The sequence below is a fragment of the Eutrigla gurnardus genome (assembly GCF_963514095.1).
Source record: "Eutrigla gurnardus genome assembly, chromosome: 1".
Lineage (NCBI taxonomy): Eukaryota > Metazoa > Chordata > Actinopteri > Perciformes > Triglidae > Eutrigla > Eutrigla gurnardus.
In genome coordinates, this window is record NC_139915.1 from 30,185,768 (window position 1) to 30,205,165 (window position 19,398).

At 40.7% G+C, this 19,398-nt stretch overlaps 2 long non-coding RNA genes across 2 annotated transcripts in view; both read left to right on the forward strand.

Moving 5' to 3' along the window:
* Positions 1-19,398, forward strand: part of LOC311031050 — a 544,877-nt gene that overhangs the window by 433,272 nt on the left and 92,207 nt on the right. The window lies entirely within an intron of this gene.
* LOC311011330 lies at positions 4,573-5,880 on the forward strand. The gene is made up of 3 exons (XR_014596880.1): positions 4,573-4,783; positions 5,270-5,393; positions 5,611-5,880. It is a non-coding gene; the product is annotated as an uncharacterized lncRNA (long non-coding RNA).

Genomic DNA, 19,398 nt, shown 5'->3' on the forward strand with positions numbered 1-19,398 from the left:
ACTATCAAAACCAATGTTCTTTTATTAATATGATGGTGTGATTTATATTACTCTTGAAGGTATGTTCAACCCTCAAAGATCTATATCCAAAACTGGGAAGTGTGTCTGGGGGCTGGCTGATTTACAAAGGAGCAGGTACATAGAACTTACCCATGGCAAATCTAATCTTGTTGTATATTCATTTGGATCAATATCATGAGTGATGAGTACTGTTCCATTTCAACAGAATTCAACTATTAAATAACTTTTTTCTTTTTAGGAGGATGGGGTTCTCGAAAACTGTATATGGTGTCTCCTGAGGACAGTGGATATACTGGGCTAATGCTGAAGACTGCAAGTACGGGCGGAAAGGGTGTCCTATATATTGCTCCAATACAGGAGGAACTAGACACTCAACCACTGCATCCTGACTCCAGGTCCTTCTCCAATATGCCAAAGGCAATGTGCCACTCCTGTCACACCAACTATCCACTACAAATCCTAGCGCTGCATGTTGAAACATGTAAGCCTTCAGATACTTGTGCAGAGGAGGTATGTACAGACCCATTGTATGGATAATGTTGGGAGATCACATTATATTACAAATAGCTGTACTCTGCAAAACACAGAAACGACTGCCTCACACTTTTAAGCTTGCTACTAGATATCTCTAATAGACAACGTTTTGATCCATCAGGACCTTCCTCGGGTCCAACATTGTGAATGTTGCTTTCATAATACTCACTTCATAGACTGTCTTCATATAATAAATGAGAACTTGCTACTCTCCTTCATCAGATTAGTGATGAAGACCTGGATTACAGGCACCCCAAACCAGATATGGAAGACTTCAAAGTAAACTCAAATCAGAAGGTGAAGTAGTTGGTACCTTTTCAAGCATCAGTGGTATTTTGGTTGGGGTAAAAAAGTGTTTGGACAAAGTACAAGGGACATATTACACAATTACAGATATGAGACAAGTCTGTACTCTACATCATTTCTTTTTCATCACCGTTTACTACTGAAATTGTCAGTTGCCATTTTTGTGTAGCCTAGAGAAATTCTCTCTCAACACCTTGACCATCCATGACAAAAAGCAAACATTAAATTGTCAATCTATCCCCATAACAGTCACTTTCCCCCCCTGACATGTTGCACCATTAAGCTTGAATACAATGTCTAAAGAGAACAAAGAGGAGGCTCATCATTACAGGTTGGATTTGGTCATAACTTTTATAGTGGCCAATTCTACCTGATGTGATGTGAATTTTCAAGGTATTTAAGCTATATTTTCAATGAGGCTGTGTTAATTAATGAACAGTTCATGCAAAAACATCTGTTGAAAGATGAATAACAACAGATATATGCAATCAAGCGAAATGAATATTGGTATAACATCACAATTTTTTTCAATTTTTTCATTCCTCTTGACAGCCTACGGAGGAAGATCTGTTTTTTGTGTCCTCAAACACAGAGGTATGTTGTGATGTGTTGAGTGTATATTTTTGAGGTATTATTGTCTCCACTTTTTATGTTAAACATTTAAGTGGTTCCAGTTGCAGACTGTGTGCCCAATCTGTGGCCAGAATTTTCCTCCCAATGAGCTGGAGGCACATGCAAGCGAGTGTGGAGAGAGGTAACAGAATCTTTTAGCACAATTGAGAAAATATGTCAAGATATTGTAGCATCTTAGTTAGGGATATCCCTCCAAGCAACTGTCTTCCCACCAATGGATTAATGTATTGACCAGTTGGATTTATTACTTTTAAATTGACTGAGCTGTTACCATAAAGGCTGACTGTGCTGTGCGTGATACAGTATACATTGGCTTTCAACACTACACAAGGTTTTTTTGGCTATTTCTTTGGTTGTGTTGCCATATGATTTTTATTGATCAGTTAGTCCTGACCATAACAAAATTAAAAAAATAATAATTTTTAATTAAAAAACTTAAACTTTTATATGTGGCTTCTGTACTGAATTTATTGTACACCTTTTTACATTTGAGGTCAGAGGATATGGGTTTCACTCTCAACTTCATACTTGTGTTTTGTCATTTCAGCAAAGCTGACTTCATTCCTTCAACTTCAAAACACAAGATGAGTATTTCTAGGTTTGTACGCTTCTATAGTCTCCTTCAACAGTTAATAACCTAAGGTTCTCAAAGTTTTTGGGCCAAGTACCTCTTATCATGTCAAAGAATCCAGGCATCACCTGTAAGCTATAACCCTACAGAAGCAACAAAAAAGTCTATGACACAATTGTGCATATACTTACACACAATAGAAAGCATAAGTCACATACACGTACACATACCACAGTTTGAAAACCTCTGACCTATAGGAATAAACACAGACTACATACGCTTTTCAGAAAGACACTGTCTAACAGGCATTTATTTCTCCCTCAGCCTTGATGACGTTCTGCAGGCCATCTCTGCCGCTGTTAACAAGGAGGAAGAATTTCCTCTCACTGTGTCAAGATCCCATGTGGTGGAGCGGGGCCTTGCTCAATGGAGCGACAAAAGAAGGCATTGCCTACCAGTCAGTTAAGGATCAAGTTCATAGGGGAGGCGGGCCTTGACACAGGGGCACTACGGAAGGAGTTCCTCACAGGTACACACATTTGAAATAAGACTTAAATTACATTTAAAAAAAGTTGCAATAGAAGTGACAGTAGTTACATGAATGGAGTGATTCTTTGTGTTCAAAGAGATGGTTGCAGGCATTGAGCAGAAGCTGTTTGAGGGTGACCAGACTGGAAAATGTCCCAAATATTCCATGTTGGATCTCGATCAAACAAACTTCAGGTATGCCATGTGGGGTCCATAAGTCTGAGTCCTCAAACAATATTTTGTTGAAATGTTATCATGGCAATGATATTTATGTTCAGTAGGCTAAATGTTGTGGCTTGTGATCTTTACACAGTATGTCCTAGTCGTCAGGACATGACTATGTTACTATTATTTTATACTGTCTCTTTCAGGAGTGCTGGTGAAATCTGGGCTGCAAGTCTGGCTCAAAGCGGACCACCACCCTGCTGCCTCAAACTTTGGTGCTACAAGTACTTGTGTGATGGGGAGTTGCAGATACAGCTCATTTCCAAAGAGGATGTCTCTGATGCTCAGTATACATCACTCATCTCCCAGGTAAGAGGTCTTAAGGGTTTTACTGCTGTAAAATGTTTGGCATCACATCTTTGTAATACAGAATTCCCAGCTGTCACAGAATTCATGGAAATCAGGGAATTTACTTTAATTTCATTCGAGATAGTCATGGGGTTTAGTTTTTACCCACCTTTGTCATGGAATACAGTGGAAGTTAGTCAACATTTTTGTAGTTGCATTTTGTCCAGAAGAGGAGCTTTGAAATGCCTTGACTAACATTTGTATTAATTTCTTTTTAAAATTGTAGCTAAAATGTCCATGGCACATAAGTTTAAGACACCACAAATTAAGCAAAACATTCATTATTACTTTATTTGCTGGATATGGGATTTGGTCAAGAAAGTCAGAGAACACACTCAGGGATGTTTCCCTTTCACTGAGGGTGGGAACTCAATAGTGTCATACTGTATGTGCTGTGTATTGGCAGCAATATTCTGATGCAATACATGTCGGATTTCAGGGGTCCTGATTCAATGAGCTGTGATGCTTTAAACATCAATATTTTGAAAATGTGCTTGGATTTCAGAATGCTCCAGCAAAGACAAAGATATCATTGAGTCAATACAATGATTTTGAGAATCAATACAGATAGGGCTGGGCAATATATCACTATTACATCAATATTGTGATATGAGAATAGATATTGGCTGTGATGGATATATTAATATTGTGATATAGCACAAGTGTTGTCTTTTCCTGGATTTAGATACTGTATTTTGGAAAAGGTATGCAATTTTCTGAACTTTGCAAACTGTTTTTGCTGATCTATCTCTATCTCTATCTCTACCTCCTTGGTCACCATATTCACATTAATAATAACTGTTTATCAGAAATCCCATGTTTAAATATCAAATGAAAGCAATATTGTAACAACATCGATATTGAGGTATTTGGTCAAAGATATTGTGATATATGATTATGTCCATATTGCCTAGCCCTAAATACAGTATTGCAAGAAATAAAAATACAATTGTATATTCAGCTATTGCACCTCTTGAATGGTAAATGGACTCCATTTTTGTATCGTATTTCTAGTCGACCGATTACTCAGAGCGCTGTACTGTGTCTGCCTCATTCACACACATTCACACACTGATGGTGGAGGCTGCCATGCAAGGCGCCAACCAGCCTATCAGGAGCAGTTAGGGGTTCAGTGTCTTGCTCAATGACACTTTGACATGCTCTCTGGAGGTGCTGTAATCATGCCCCCCTGACATGTTATTCAGTGTTTTTTTTCTGTATGTGTGTGTGTGTGTGTGTGTGTGTGTCTTTTTAAGGTTGAGTCGGCCACAGAGGCTACAATGACTGAACTGATTGAGGAAATTTTGAGCTGTGGCTATAATGGACCTGTTAATGTTGAAAAGAGAGAAGACATTGTTCGGTATAATTGTTTTTTCACTATGCTGATACTTGTCAAAGATGTTCATATTCATGTTTTGATTTTTTTTACCTTTAACTTCATACTGAATTTCTTTTTTCTTTCTATATTTTAGTGCTGTTGTTCTTCATGCCATACTTCGGCTGCTGCCCCTTCTCTCCCAGCTACGTGAAGGTCTGAAACTTTATGGTCTCGCTGATCTAATGAGCCAATACCCAAACATCTGCCAACCACTCTTTGTCCCTGGGGTGGAGGTGAAGGTGAGTTAATAAATGTAGGCTTTAGTAGGGATGTACTGATGCCCCTTTTAACTGCCAATAGTGATTCCAAGTCTTAAACTTAAAATATCAGCTTATCTCAAGTACCAATCATGTCCTTTACTTTGACTTTAGTTTTTTTCTGATTATCTTATTATTTTGCTGTGTTTGGGACATTTCTGTGTGTCAACCTTTGGGCAGTGGGTGTGTAGCCCACAGCCAGCGTGTGTGAGGTTGGGACTCATAGCGTAGCAACCAGGTAACATCACAGTGTTTTTATGTGCTGCTTCTCCGTCTCTCTCCTCTGCTGTGTGCTGCTCCTATGCTGTCAGTGTGTCTGTTTTGACCGACACACAGTTTATTTCTCTCATTCATTGGCTTTGTTCTCACCAGCGCCGCTTGCTCTTTTCATTAACTCTCTAGCTCACTCGACCATCACTGCTCTCTCTTTCTGGATAAACTCATAACGATAATTGTTTCTCTCACCAGGCTGATGCTGACTTTGTCTTTGCGGCGTGCCATCCTGAGTTCAGTGAGAAGGGCTCCAACAAAGAACAGGTGGAAGTGAGCGTTATGAACCATCTACAGGACTTCTTGCAGGAGCTGGAAGCATGTAATTGCTCATTTAGTTTTCTTCTTGTAAACTCTGTGTACTTAGTTTCTCTGTCTTACACATCTCATGAAGTTTCCATGTAGATTACATTATCATTGTACGTACACTTACTGTATGTCAGAGATTAGATTTCCAAATTCTACCTCTCTGCTAGTACAGGTAAACCATGTCCAATATTTAATTTACATGATTGTTTGCTTTATCTGTCTCTGAAAAGGTGAACATCCAGAGGTGGGTGACTATCCAGGTCACCTCTCCCCCAGTACGTTTCTGCAGTGGCTCACAGGACAGGGCCACATTCCTGTCTTACCAGAAGAGAAGATAAACTTCAGTGTCTTTGTGCAGTTCAATCACACCTGTCACATCCAGTATGGTGTACATACAGTTTGCTACCCAACAGTCGCCGCATGTAGTAATACAATCCGCCTGCCTGTTAAGCATATGCAAAATTATACTGAGTTCAAACAAGTGATGACAGAGGCCTTCCATCTAGGGCAGGCATTTCATCGGGTTTAGGTGAAATGTTGCGGTTTCAAATATGCAGTGCTAAATAGACTACTGAATGTTTTTCTTTCACGGTTCAAGTACAATGCATATACATTCAGGCTCAAGTAGTAATACATTGGGTTAAGATATTTGTTCAGTCTTTCACTGAAGTCAGTTCACCCAATTCTCTGTTCATGGGGGTATTTAATGACCCAGGACTATAGCTAGTTTTTGATTAGCAGTCAATATGAACAATATACACTGCCATTCCATAACGTTAACAAATTAATTTTTTTAGTCCTGTCCCTTGAGATACCCATCCGGTTACATTGAGTTATTTGATTAACTTTCTCTTTATCCTTTGGAATGTAACCAAAAATATAACAAATGTGCGTGGCTAATTGATTGATTTTATTTGACATATTTTATAAAGTATACATCATTGTTAGCCATTACATTGAATGTTACGCTTCAAACAGCATTTCCATATGGGCATCGCACCATTAAAATGTTTTTGTCAGAGAAGATGTCCTTCACTGTGTTCTTTCCCTCCTCCCTGTGGCTGTGTCAGCTTGACAGAATGAATGTGAGGGTGACCAATAAAAAAGTATGGAAGCAAAATACAAAGTGCCTACATCATCAGGAAAGGTGAATATAATTGAGTGTAAAAATTTAGTGCCATTTTGTTATTATTTATTTAGTTTCAATTAGTTTTTTGTGAATGGAAGGTGGACTATAAGGTGCCAGGATACATGGGGTCCTAGACTGGACTTGTGCAATCATGAATCATCATGAATTTATTTAGTCCTCTGATTGGCACAGACACGACTTTCAATGATGGTGAAGTAGGTACATAGCATGTGAGAGTGTGGTCAAATAAATGTCTCTTCCAAAACTATATGAATGAGAAAGGGGATCAATGGCAAGGCATAGAGTTTCAATGTCCTCGGTCGTCAATGGACATTCCATCTCTGGTACGGTAACACCTGGGGTGGCAGAGTTACCATCAGATAGCCCTGAGCTCTCCCAATCAATATCCTCAATTTGAATTCCCTAAAACCAAGAGAAGATAGTATTATAAGTATGTAGATTGAGAAAATCATATTTAGAGGCAGGACAACAATATCATTGGCATTATTACTCAACTGCCACATTTTCCTCAGACATCTCTGGCTCTCTGATGGGGTGCTGCAGCATCCCAAGCTCCCACAGCTGGTTTGGGGAAAGGTAGTCCTCTGTCCTGATAGGATGATCATTCCATCCAGCAGAAAACTTGCCCAAATCAGCCTTGAGTCTTGGGAGGAAGGTGTACTGAGCACAGAAGAGATGAAGATTATCCGAGATGTCGAGGAATCCATCTTCCTCCAGGCTGTGTAATACGTCATAGTAAACGTGTGTAACTCCTGTCCACACGTCCCTCCATAGACGTTCGATTCTACAATTCATACATACAAAAGTTCCCCATGGGTCAATCAAACTATGTAAAAGAATAGCCAAACAGCAATTCAACTGGAGTAAATGTCACACTGAAGGGCACACCAACAATAACAAGACATGTCATGTACCTACTTGGATCTTGAGGTAATTTGATAATAATCATTATTGCAACAGGAATACTTCACCTCTGGTTGTGCACGCTTTTTCCACTTATAAAGCTTCCACGTCCTGTGCCTCTCACAGTCAACATCATCTGGGCAATGCTGACATTTTCAACACCCTGGTCACCTCTTACCCTGTAACACATCAGATTTTGAAATTAGTATCCATACAACTGAATCCACAAAAAACCCTACTAAAAATACTGACTCATGGGGCGCTGTTTAGCTCAGTTGGTAGAGCAGGCGTCCCATGTACAAAGGCTTTGTCCTCGCTGCAGCGGCCCCGGGCTCAAGTCCCGGCCTAGGGCTCTTTGCTGCGTGTCACTCCCCCTCTCTCTCTCTGTCATCCTGTTTCCTGTCTATCAATAAAGCCATATAAAGGCCAAAAAAATACTGGATAATTTCCTCACACAGGTTCATGAAAACTAAATGCAGCATTGAATAAATCCTGATAATTTCATGTTTAATAAACGGCTGACAAATCATTTGTATTGCTTAAAGGATACTACGAGAAACATAATTCAAAATAAATTTACTGCAGCATTACTCACTTGTAAGGCCATCCAAATCTCCTCACTCCATCCAGAAAAAACTGAAGTGCAGTACTCGCTGTGTTGTTGGATCCAGCATTGAGGTACATGATCTAGAGGGTGGAAAACGGACATGAATTGTACTAATAATAGTTATGGGATGATTGTCATAAGATGGACACCCTACCAAAAAATTATGAATTATACCAGCAATATTTTCATGAGTATGTACTTTGTTACATTAGGAAACTTACCTTCCTAGAGTAGCCATCAATGCCACCGAATATCACCATGTTATATCTGGTGAAAAAAAGGACATGGTTTAATTAAAAAGAAAGAAGCAAAGGATAATTACCCACAAATAAAAATTAATTCCAACGATAACTATTTTAAGTCATGCTATATTCAAACACACCTGATGAGTTTATGATTGGTGTCTATGTGCTGCAGGAAATGTGGGCCTTGAACACAGTATTTTCGCCGAACAACACAGCCCATACTTGTCATTCTTGATAAGATGCCCTCTGTATCAACTCTATGCATAGAGGCCTTGAGTCTGGTCCATTGTACATGGTGGCCCTCTGCTTCAAGACACCCCTTGACAATCTGGTATCCAGCATGAGGTAGTCTAGATTTGATGGCTCTCACTTCAGTATCCAGAGCATCATCAGTCATGGTGGAATACAGGCTCCTAACTGACATATTGTACTCCTGCATCCTCCTGTAGATGGTTCTTCTTGAGACTCCAAGAATGTCTGCTACACATGTGGCAGGTAGACCTAGATGAAGAAGACTTTGGAGGTGGTCCTCTGTGACCTGGAGTCTAAAACGTCCACGGGGACCCATGCTCCTCACCACAGATATGGAGGGGGGAGGTTTATTCCGCAGGTCTAACAAACTGCTCAGTTGTTCGAGGGCTTCACAGACATCATTAGGCAGAGCTACATTCTCCATTGCATTTATGAAGGTCCTCTCTTGGGTCACTATGTATTCCAAATAATCAAGATCAGGAGGGTTGTTGTTGAGGGCACACTGCAGTCTTTCCCTCAGTCTGGCTAAGCACTCCTGAATGACAATGTTCTGCAAAAGCAATGTAATGAATTGTTAACATACACCATCAAGTAATGCAACCCATTTCATCAGCTGGTGCTATTCTTTTCTGATACCACTGTGAATCACTGACATACTATGTATTAGATGACATTATGTCATACATTAATAGTAGGGTTACTATTAATATAATTTATTGTGGTACTAATAATATTCCAAATAGGAGATGTGAGCTACAGAGAGGTAGCTGGTAACATAATAATCTAGAAGTAGTAAAGGTTGAAAGTAGTAGGAGCTTTTCATTGCAAACAAATTAAAGTGCTTTACTATAAACAGATTCAATTATCACTGTGATTGTAAGCTATGGAGTTTATGTCAAGTTGATATCAAGTGTGGTGGAGGCTATGGATGAGGAACCACCAAAATTATGGAATAGTAGCAAATCAGTTGTATTTGTTATGTGACCACAAGCCAGCTAGTTATATATAAATGTTACACTATTTTGCCGGATATGGTTTCCTATACCATGGTAACAGTGACAACTCATTTGTAACTGGTTGGATCGTGCCCATAATCACTATAACGTTAAGTTACACCTTGCTAAACTTTGTGCAGATCACAGCACAAGTTGGCCAAAAATGAATCTCCAGAAGAACACTGGGTTGTTTTATCTGGCCTCTCCCTGACTTAGAGCACCAGAATGGCGCTTGCACATGGCTTCTTCGATTTCACGGTTTGGATCATGTGAATGGACCAACTCTCTCTAACGTTATCAGTAAATCCGATCAGCATTGACATAACTGGAATCCCACCATGGACTCTGTTGTTATTTATATTCCGACATTTTATGGCTGACAAGCTAGCCTTTCTTTTTTTTTTTTTTTATCAAACATACAGTAATTTTGGCTTGTCGCAAACGTTTGATTTTAATTCAAAAATAACTGGACAGTTGGCATAAGCATAAGTTAACAGCCTAATGGTCATCCCTTCTGCTACTTGTCATGCACAGCAACACTCAGCTGAAGCAATGCTAACATGCTAGTAGTCTAATGTAATTGTAAACATTATGATTTGTTTATGCTCGCTGACGAAACGAAACGATTCTACAAAATAGCTATAACATTAACAACAGTTAAACAAAAGCTCGTTAAAATATATGGTAAACTGCCATTACCGTATTTGTCCCAGCCTCATCCATGGTCAAGCCAGTCTGTCAAGCACTTCTTCCTCCGTCTCATGGCGGGTTGCAACCAGCCAGCATTAAGGTAAATTACCACTATGTCACGTGCTCAAAAACGTAGGTGCTGATTGGCTGAAGAGGAGTCCTGTGTATCTGCGCTCGATTGCTCTTCCTCAACTACCCGGATGTCTGTCACAGTAAATTGAATCTGAATTTTGAGAACTGAATCTGAATTTTGAGAACTGAATTTGAATTGTGAGAACTGAATGTGAAAATATATAGAATCGAATTTTCAGTGAGGATCAAATATAGTTTCAGAGAAACTGAATTAAATTTCATAATCTTACATTCAGTTTCAAGTTTATTGGAATTCAGTTCCAAACTAATAAATTCAATTTCAAATTATAGTATTCAGATTCAGTTTTTCCAATGCAATGATTCAAATTAAACAATACAAATTCAAATTATGTGATTCAAATTCAGTTTCTAGTGGCACATATTTCAGCCCATAGAAGAGGGCTTGTTTTTTCAAGAAGATTCTGACGGACACGGAAATACACAGCATCCATAGTTAGCCCTCCGTGGTAAAGTGGTACAAAGCGATAAAAAAACAATATCTCCTTCAGAGACTCTCAAAGTAAAAACATGGCTTGTTATGGATGATTACCAGAGTTAGCGTGCTCTTGGGACTAAATGACTACTTTTGTTCGTTGGACTTCTACCTTTCTCTGGATACCAGGATTACCATGCTACATGTTGTTTTTGGACTTCCAGACAGCTTGAAAGGTAGGGAACTCCCGTCCTATTATTGTTTTTTTTCTGTGCACTCCTTGCACACACGCTGTGTTTGCTTTTGATGTGTCTACGTGAGCCTAAAACGGCTGGCTTCGCTCGATTCATGAGACTCGCAGCTTTCAAATGATGTATAATATGACGCAGACGCATTCAAAATAATATTACTTTCTCTCTCAACTTGTTTCGACTCGTACTTGACAACCCACAAGTGATCTGTAGGTTGAGACTTGGGCATTGTGGGTTGAATCAATCTTTGTATGTTTTTAGAAAGCATCATAATGGGCTTTGTGAGTGTGGAAAGTCTGAAACAGTTGAACATGTTTTATTGAAATGTAACAAATATACCACAGAAAGGAGCATTTTATATAAGTGTATCAGATTTGGGAGTTCTGTCATTTTCAGATAAATCTTTATTGGGTCAAAATGAGAATCACCACTTGATTGCTAAAGTAGTATTCCAGTTTTTACAAGATACAGGGCTGTATATGAAAATTTGAAGCAATAATATTATCCTTAGAGTGATTTCCTGAGGAGGGCAGTAATACGCCCAGAAGCGTCTAAACTGCCGGAAATCCAAACCAAGAAGAAGAACCCACATGCGCGCGCACCGATAAGCGCAGCTTGGAACCATTTTTCGAAGCAGTCACGTGAGTGTGCGTGATTTGTTTCAATACAAGCTCCGAAGCAGAGGTAACATACCCGCAGGACGCCTTAACGGACTTTCACCGACCGGACTCGCGCCGTGAAGCTATCTCAAGTAAGAGTGTTTGTCTGGGCAGAGACCGGACAGCTGCCGTGCGTGTTTAATGAATCCCTCTCGGTGTGTGACGTTTACCGGACCGCCGAGTCCCGTTCCATGTGGTTGAGACCACCTCACCTTAACCCGCTACGCTGTTTTTGTGCCGCGGCCGACGAACCCGGGTTCGGTCGCCGGGCTTCTGGGTGATAAAGGACAGCTGTTGTATGTTACAGGCAGCAGGGCCGTTTCTGTCTGTTTGGGGGCCCTATGCAAGATGCTGTTCGGGGGCCCCTATTTTGTCAAACTACGATGGATAGATTCCTAACCCTTTTAGGTGATCAATAAAGATGCAACAATCTATTGCATTTTAAGAGGAAAACAGGCTAGAGTCGTGAAAACCTCTAACAAATTAAAATCAAACATATTATGTTGACCCACCCTAGTAAGTTGAACTAATAGAAAATTATAATACAAGCTAAACAATAGAGATCCTTGATAGGTCAATAAATGAAACTGATGAGTGTTCCTCAATTTTCTGTTATTTTAAGTTAACATTAAACATGTAACATATATATATATAAAGAATATACATTAAAAAAACAAACCCCAAACTATAATAAATAAATAATTAATTAAAGTTGTACAGAAAATAAAATAGGCTATTACTTAGAAAAACACTGAGCCAGCATCCATATCAATATGCAAACAATAAAAACAAAAAGCTAACAAGAATAATAATGTTGAGGTAGTAAGGAACTTTTAAAATGTAACACAAGTCCTTCAGGACCAACACAATAAACCAGCATACAATAAAAATGCAACAATGATAACAAACCAACAATAAAAACAATATTTTAAAAGGAACCATACAGAACTATATAACACAATCACACCACTCTGTGATGATTAGTAGTATCATCTGAGTCTTGTGTTTTAAGCATTTCTACCCTATGCCCCTCTTCAACATTTCTGCTTCCTTGCTTTTGTGGAAGCAAAGTCATCTATTATGTCAGCATATGAGAGCTGCTTGCCAATCTCATAATTTATGCTGATTATGGCAAGACCAGTGAGGCGATCCTGTCCCATGGAAGACCTTAAGGCTTGATTATGCTTCCGCGTAGTGATAACGCAACGGCAACGCAACGGCCACGCAGTTGCTTGGAGACAGTGATGGTTCTGCGTTGGGTTTACGTGTCGAAATGCAATTCAAAGCCACACCGGTAAAGGGCGCTATGGTTTTTGTAAAGACTGACCGACCGACCGAGACTCTTGGCGTATATCGTCGTAGCCTCGTTATAGCGTATTTGTTTACTTTCCGGCTTTAAACGTCCACAATTTTTCAGAACTTGGTGTTTTATTTCTTTGTGCAAAAGCAAGAAGGTGCAAACAATAAAACGAGGTGAAAACAATAAAAGTAGCCTTTTAAAAGTTTAAATGGCGGTGTTTATGAGTGGAAACCGGATAGCGGTCTCCAGCGGATGTAGTTAGCGGACCAATCACAGCCAAAGCCGCTGCGTTGGCGTTGCGTCGCCTCGACGCGCGTCGAGGATTTTTGGGAGGCACACGTCAGGCCCTTGCGTTGACGTAAGGGGGGTCCGCAAGGACGTAAGGGGTCCGCAAGCTCCCTTGCGTTGTGTCGACGCGGAAGCATAATCCAGCCTTTAGGTAGGTCTTGATGAGCTTCAGCTTTGAGAAGCTCCTCTCTGCTGAGGCCACAGTCACAGGAAGAGTGCAGGCAATGCGCAGTGCAATCCACAGATTGGGATACAGTTCCTTCAAATGTTTTTTGTCTATGAAAGAGAGAAGCTGTAGTGCAGTCTTGTCATCAGATGGCAAGCTCGGCAAGTTGCGTATTTCCACAGCCAGCTCCTTTCCATCAATGTCACCTTCATCTCCAGTGCTTAATGTGCTGCAGAGGTTGTCACACTGGTTGCACAATTCCACAGCATCCAGTTTTTTGAAATTGAGCAGCACTCCAAATCTGGCTCTCACTTCACCCAGTGTTTCAAACCTATCCTTTTGTGATCCAATGGCTGTGTCAACAACCACATTGAAGAATGCAGTTTTTAGCTTCTTCATGGCATCTGCAATAGGATCGTCTGGGGCTTCATAGGCAAAGTGTTTTTTTGTGCTTCTTAGTCTCTTCTGTTTCAGCACAGCCTCCACATTCATTTCCTCACACATGTCTTTAGCAGAGGCCTGAGCTGAAGCAAAGCCAGTCTCCCTGTAACTACTCAGGGATTTTTGTGCTTTTGTGAGGAGGTCAACTGCTACATCAAGCTGCATTGTGGCAGACTGCAAGAGCTTGCTAACATGGTTCACATGGTTCAGAATGTCATACCATACCACTGTGCAAATGAGGAAGCGGTATGACCCAACCTCTTCTGCCAAAATTTGGGCTTCGACCTTGGTCAGAGGATCTGTCACTTTGTCCCTGACCTCCAACAATGCCTCCCTTATGTTAGAGGCCTGGTATCGCACAGCCTCAATGCTGTTGATACGGCTTTCCCACCGTGTGTCACTCCAAGACTTCAGTGCAACAGTCACGTGTTCTTTGAGGGTTGCCCATCTTTGTGGGGCTGCTGAGAAATGGGTGTACAGTTTTTGTACATTGCTTAAGTAGTTGATGGCATCTGTTGACGCTTTTGCTGCATCAGCCACCACCAAGTTTAATGAATGTGCCCCACATGGAACGTAAAGTGCACGAGGATTCTTCTCAAGCAGCCTGGCTTGAACTCCTCTGTTTTTCCCCTTCATGTTGGCACCATTATCATATGACTGTCCTCTGCAATCATCAAATGGAATATTAAGCTCCCTGAGCTTGTTCAGAATTAAAGTTGACAAACCAAGACCTGTTGTTTCAGAAGCCACAAGAAATCCTAGGAAGTGTTCCTTGATTTCTGGTGTTTCATCCATTTTGACAGTCCTTATGATCACTGACATCTGCTCTTGGTGGCTCACATCAGGAGTACAATCCAAAATGATTGAATAATATTTGGACTGTTTAATCTCAGTCACCATTGTGTCCAACATTTTCCCCATTATTGTAGCAATCAGTTCATTTTGGATTACATTTCCAAGATAGCTGGAATGACTGAACTGTCCACTCTCCACACGCTCAATGTGCTGCTTCATGACAGGATCATATTTAGCAAGAAGCTCCATCTCTTTTAAGAAAATTCCATTATTTTGCTGGTGTAATGTGTTTGTTGAACCTCTCAATGCAAGATTTCTCTCAGCTAGAGATTGTATGATGGCCATTAAGCGAGTCAGGACATCTCTCCAGCGTCTCTTCTCAGCCTCCAAAAGGGTCCTTTCAGCTTGGTCTATGGTCTTTCCTGTTCTTAGACGCAGTTCAAAATCTTTCCAGGTTGCCATGTGTGTTGTGTGCTCTGGACTGCTTTCATGACTTTTCAGAAGTATACCTACATTTGTCCAATTTGACAGTCCCTCTGTCATTAATTTGTATTCTTTCTTTGAGAATAACTTGCAGCAAAAGCAGAACAGGGAATCATTTTTTTTGGAGTAGCTAAGCCAGGTCCGTTTTATCTTTTCTCCATTAATTAATGTTCTGTAGAAATAATGATGATGCAAACTTCTACCACCTTCTCTCTTGGGAAATGTGAAATTTGGGCTAACCTGAAATGGTCCTCTACCCACTAAATCTGCCCTGGATGAATCTGAGAGGACTGATGGCCAGTCAGCTGGATCAATTGGTTGACCAAAAACTGGCAGCTGACCTTGTAAGCCTGCAGGAGTAGAAGATGGCCCTGCTGCCCCCTGGCCAGGTGGTTCTGAAGATGGCCCTGCTGCTCCCTGGTCAGGTGGTTCTGAAGATGGCCCTGCTGCTCCCTGGTCAGGTGGTTCTGAAGATGGCCCTGCTGCTCCCTGGTCAAGCGGTTCTGAAGATGGCCCTGCTGCTCCCTGGTCAGGTGGTTCTGAAGATGGCCCTGCTGCTCCCTGGTCAAGTGGTTCTAAAGATGGCCCTGCTGCTCCTTCGTGAGGTGGTGCTGAAGATGGCCCCGCTGCTTCCTGGTCGGTGGCTCCAAAATATTTGAGTATTGCTCCTGCAAAGATAAAACTCCTCAGGTTACCAAGCAAAATAGATTCTTAGCAAATATTCATACTATATAATTGAGTTATGTTACACTAATGGAGAAATTCATAATGTGTTTTTACATTAACCCCTGCAATATACAGTACAGTGTTCCTTTAAAGTATGATCCAATTTCAAAGTTGTTACTTTTAAGCAGTTTCAAAGAGTTATAAAACAAAGACAAATGACTGATGTGCACTATGTGATATTGAAGGAATATGTTTGTTTATATTTCACACAGTATTACAAAGTGGACTACTTGTCTAACTGATGATCTGGTCTTAACTTTTGTTCTCTGGGCAGACCTAACAGTCCTATATAGTATTGTTTACTTTATATTGACTTTAATTTGCGTTATTATGATTCTTTTGAATAAAACAAATACATCAAAAACATAACTAAACTGTAGAAATGTAGGTACATTTGTTCAAATTATATTGTCACAATAAATATTCTAATAAATGTGGTAAAGAAAGACACAACTAGCTCATTAGAGTTAATAATAATCCACTCAGAGCAATAATACACTGCTTCAATAGTCCATAATAATCTACAATAGGCCTAATATGTATTAGTGTTGTTTAGCACACTTCACATTAGAGACCTATAAACTGAGGACACACTAAAACAATCCTGAAGTAATGTTAAGTGGCAAATATTGAACAGCAGAGGAGGTCTATGATGGAACAGCAGCTCCCACTGGACGAGGATCTCCTCTGTGTCTCCCGTTTGAGCAAACACAACAACTCACGGCCAAGCGTAAATCAGGCTTTCCGATGGCTGTAAAAGCCGCTACGGGAGCCAATACGAATGTCCGATGCATAAACGTGACTGTATACGTCACTAGCAAGATGACGGATGAAAATAATGATCGATATACATAAACACAACGGAGAAATGCGCCACGGAAACGAGGACACATCCTGTCACGTCTTTACAACTTTACGCATTCGTTTTGTTGTCGGAAATAAATCGCTCACATGGGCAAGCAGGGTACCGTTGTTTAGCCCCGTTTCTCTCGTTTAAGAGGAAATAAACCGCATGTTTCTAGCGCAAACCATTGCGGAGTAGGGTTGCACGGTATACCGGTACTAATATGGTACCGGGGTACTGAGGCATTTAAAACGGTACTATATTGCATTTGGACGGGACCGGTACTTGCAGCGCCGCCGGCAGCGCCCGCAACAGACGTCACCGCGTTGTAACTACAGCTGAGAGGACGAGGAGCAAGCCGCAGCTTGGAGAGATAAAAAGAAAAAGCAAGCAAGCCGAGGAAACCGCTAGCAAGTTAGCGAGCAGCGTGGACTGGGGCAACAAACGGAGCAGGAGGAAGCTTGGAGAGAGAGAGCGCCAGAGAACACGAGCGAGAGAAGCACGGAGAGGAGAATGGCTGCTGCAACCTTCACCACGCCGCAACTTGTGGACAAACCAGCGCCGCAAAGTGCGATATAGCCGTACTTTAGCTTAAAACAAATGCGCAAAGCGAGGCAGTTAACGCCAACGCACCACTGTGTAAACGGTGTTTAAAACATGCGGAACGGCGGAAACACCTCCGACTTAGCCAAACACTTAAAGGACCAGCACCCAGACCTGCACACTGAGCTCAGGGAACGACAGGTCATTTACTCAGGAAGAAAAGCCACATTTAGTGCTAAAAGCAAGCGCCACCCTCCTTCACTCTTAACAAAAGTAGCTCTGGAAGAAAAAAAATAGAGCTGGTTTATTTATATTATTATATTTTATATTATATTTTCACATTTTTTAAATTGTGTGCATTAGAAAAGCTTGTCTTTGTGGTATTTTATTTTATTTGCTGATTAATATGTTATTGTTCTAAGATTTTCTATTAAAATAAAGTCAGACATTTTTTACGTTCACTTTTTATTTGAAAAAGTATCGTAAAGTATCGAAAAGTACCGAAACACATGTTGGTACCGGCACCGGTACCAAAATGTTGGTATCGTGACAACACTATTGCGGAGTTATGACGCTCTAAAGACAACATGATCATTTGTAGCATATACGCCACAATGGGTCTCAGAGGGTTAAGCTATCAGAAAAATTCGGCATTTAAGCTAGCCCCTCCACCCCACATAATGAAAAAAAACCTTACCTTTATCCTGCGAGCGGTTTTCTTCTTCTGGTTTCTTCTTTTTTCTTTTTTCGGCGCCAGACGAATACGCTCGTTTGGACGCCATGCCATGAATGACCTGAACCTACGGCTCGGCGCAATTCCCCTCCCCCTCCTAGTTTAGTAGTACTGGTCGTCATAGCAACGCGGCTTGGTAGACAGCACATCTGACCAATCAGCAGGCCACGTGCCAGGTACTTTTCGCACCTTTTCCTTCGGGTCCTTCCACAGGTATTGAAGCTGGCCTTGAAACTTGAGGGGGCCCCCTGGTGGCGCGGGGGCCCTATGCGCTCGCATAGTCCACTTATAGCAAGAAATGGCTCTGCTGAAGAGGCGGATAAAATGGCAAAAATGATGCTGAAAAACAAATATATAGGAATTAATGTTCCAATGGGAAAGGGTGAAGCAAAATCTATAATCAAATCAGTAACTGTACAAAAATGGCAAAGGGAGTGGGAGGCAGAATTTAATGCAAGACACTAAATATCAGAAGAATGTGACAGGGAAAAGGGTTAATTCACTGAGTCTAAGCAGAAGGGAAGAAGTGGTCTATACCAGACTTAGATTAGGACATACAGGACTAAACTAGGGCTGCAGCTATCGATTCTTTTTGTAATCGATTAATTTAGCACTTTATCGATCGATTAATCGAGGAATCGGATAAAAAAAAATTGCGTTTTTAAACAAACAAAACAAATAATGCATAATGAAAATGATGTGGCTGTAAAATGATCAAGCATTTCTAAAAAAAATAAACAGAGGTATTCATTCCAACTCCAAAATTTGGCTCCAAAACTAAGCCCATTTATTAAGTGCCAGTGAGAATTTAACAACAATACAGTTAAATCAACTTGGATAAAACATGGATAACATTTAATTTACGTTTTGTTTTGCCAGCAATGGCCCTTTCCTCTCCCTGCCCTAAATATGTGTGTATATAGTGTACTTCTTCTGTGCCATTTATGTATTTAGCTTTCTCTATCACTACAGTAACTGTTTGACCATTCTTTTCTCTGCTCTGAACTCCTCCGTCCGTTTGGGCAAACACAACAACTCACAGCCAAGCGTAAATCAGGCTTTCCGATTGGCTGTAAAAGCTGCTACGGGAGCCAATACGAGCGTCCGATGCATAAACGTAACTCTATACGTCACTCGCAAGATGGCGGATGAGAAGTGATCGATATACATAAACAAAACGGATAAATGCGCCACGGAGACGAGGAGACATCTAGTCACATATGTTACAACTTTACGCATTTGTTTTGTTGTCAGAAATGAATCGCTCACATGGGCAAGCAGGATACCGTTGTTTAGCCCCCGATACTCTGTCGTTTACGGACATTCTGAGTCTGACTTTCCGCCATCGCGCCAACTAAATTCAGAATGAATGACCGTGTATG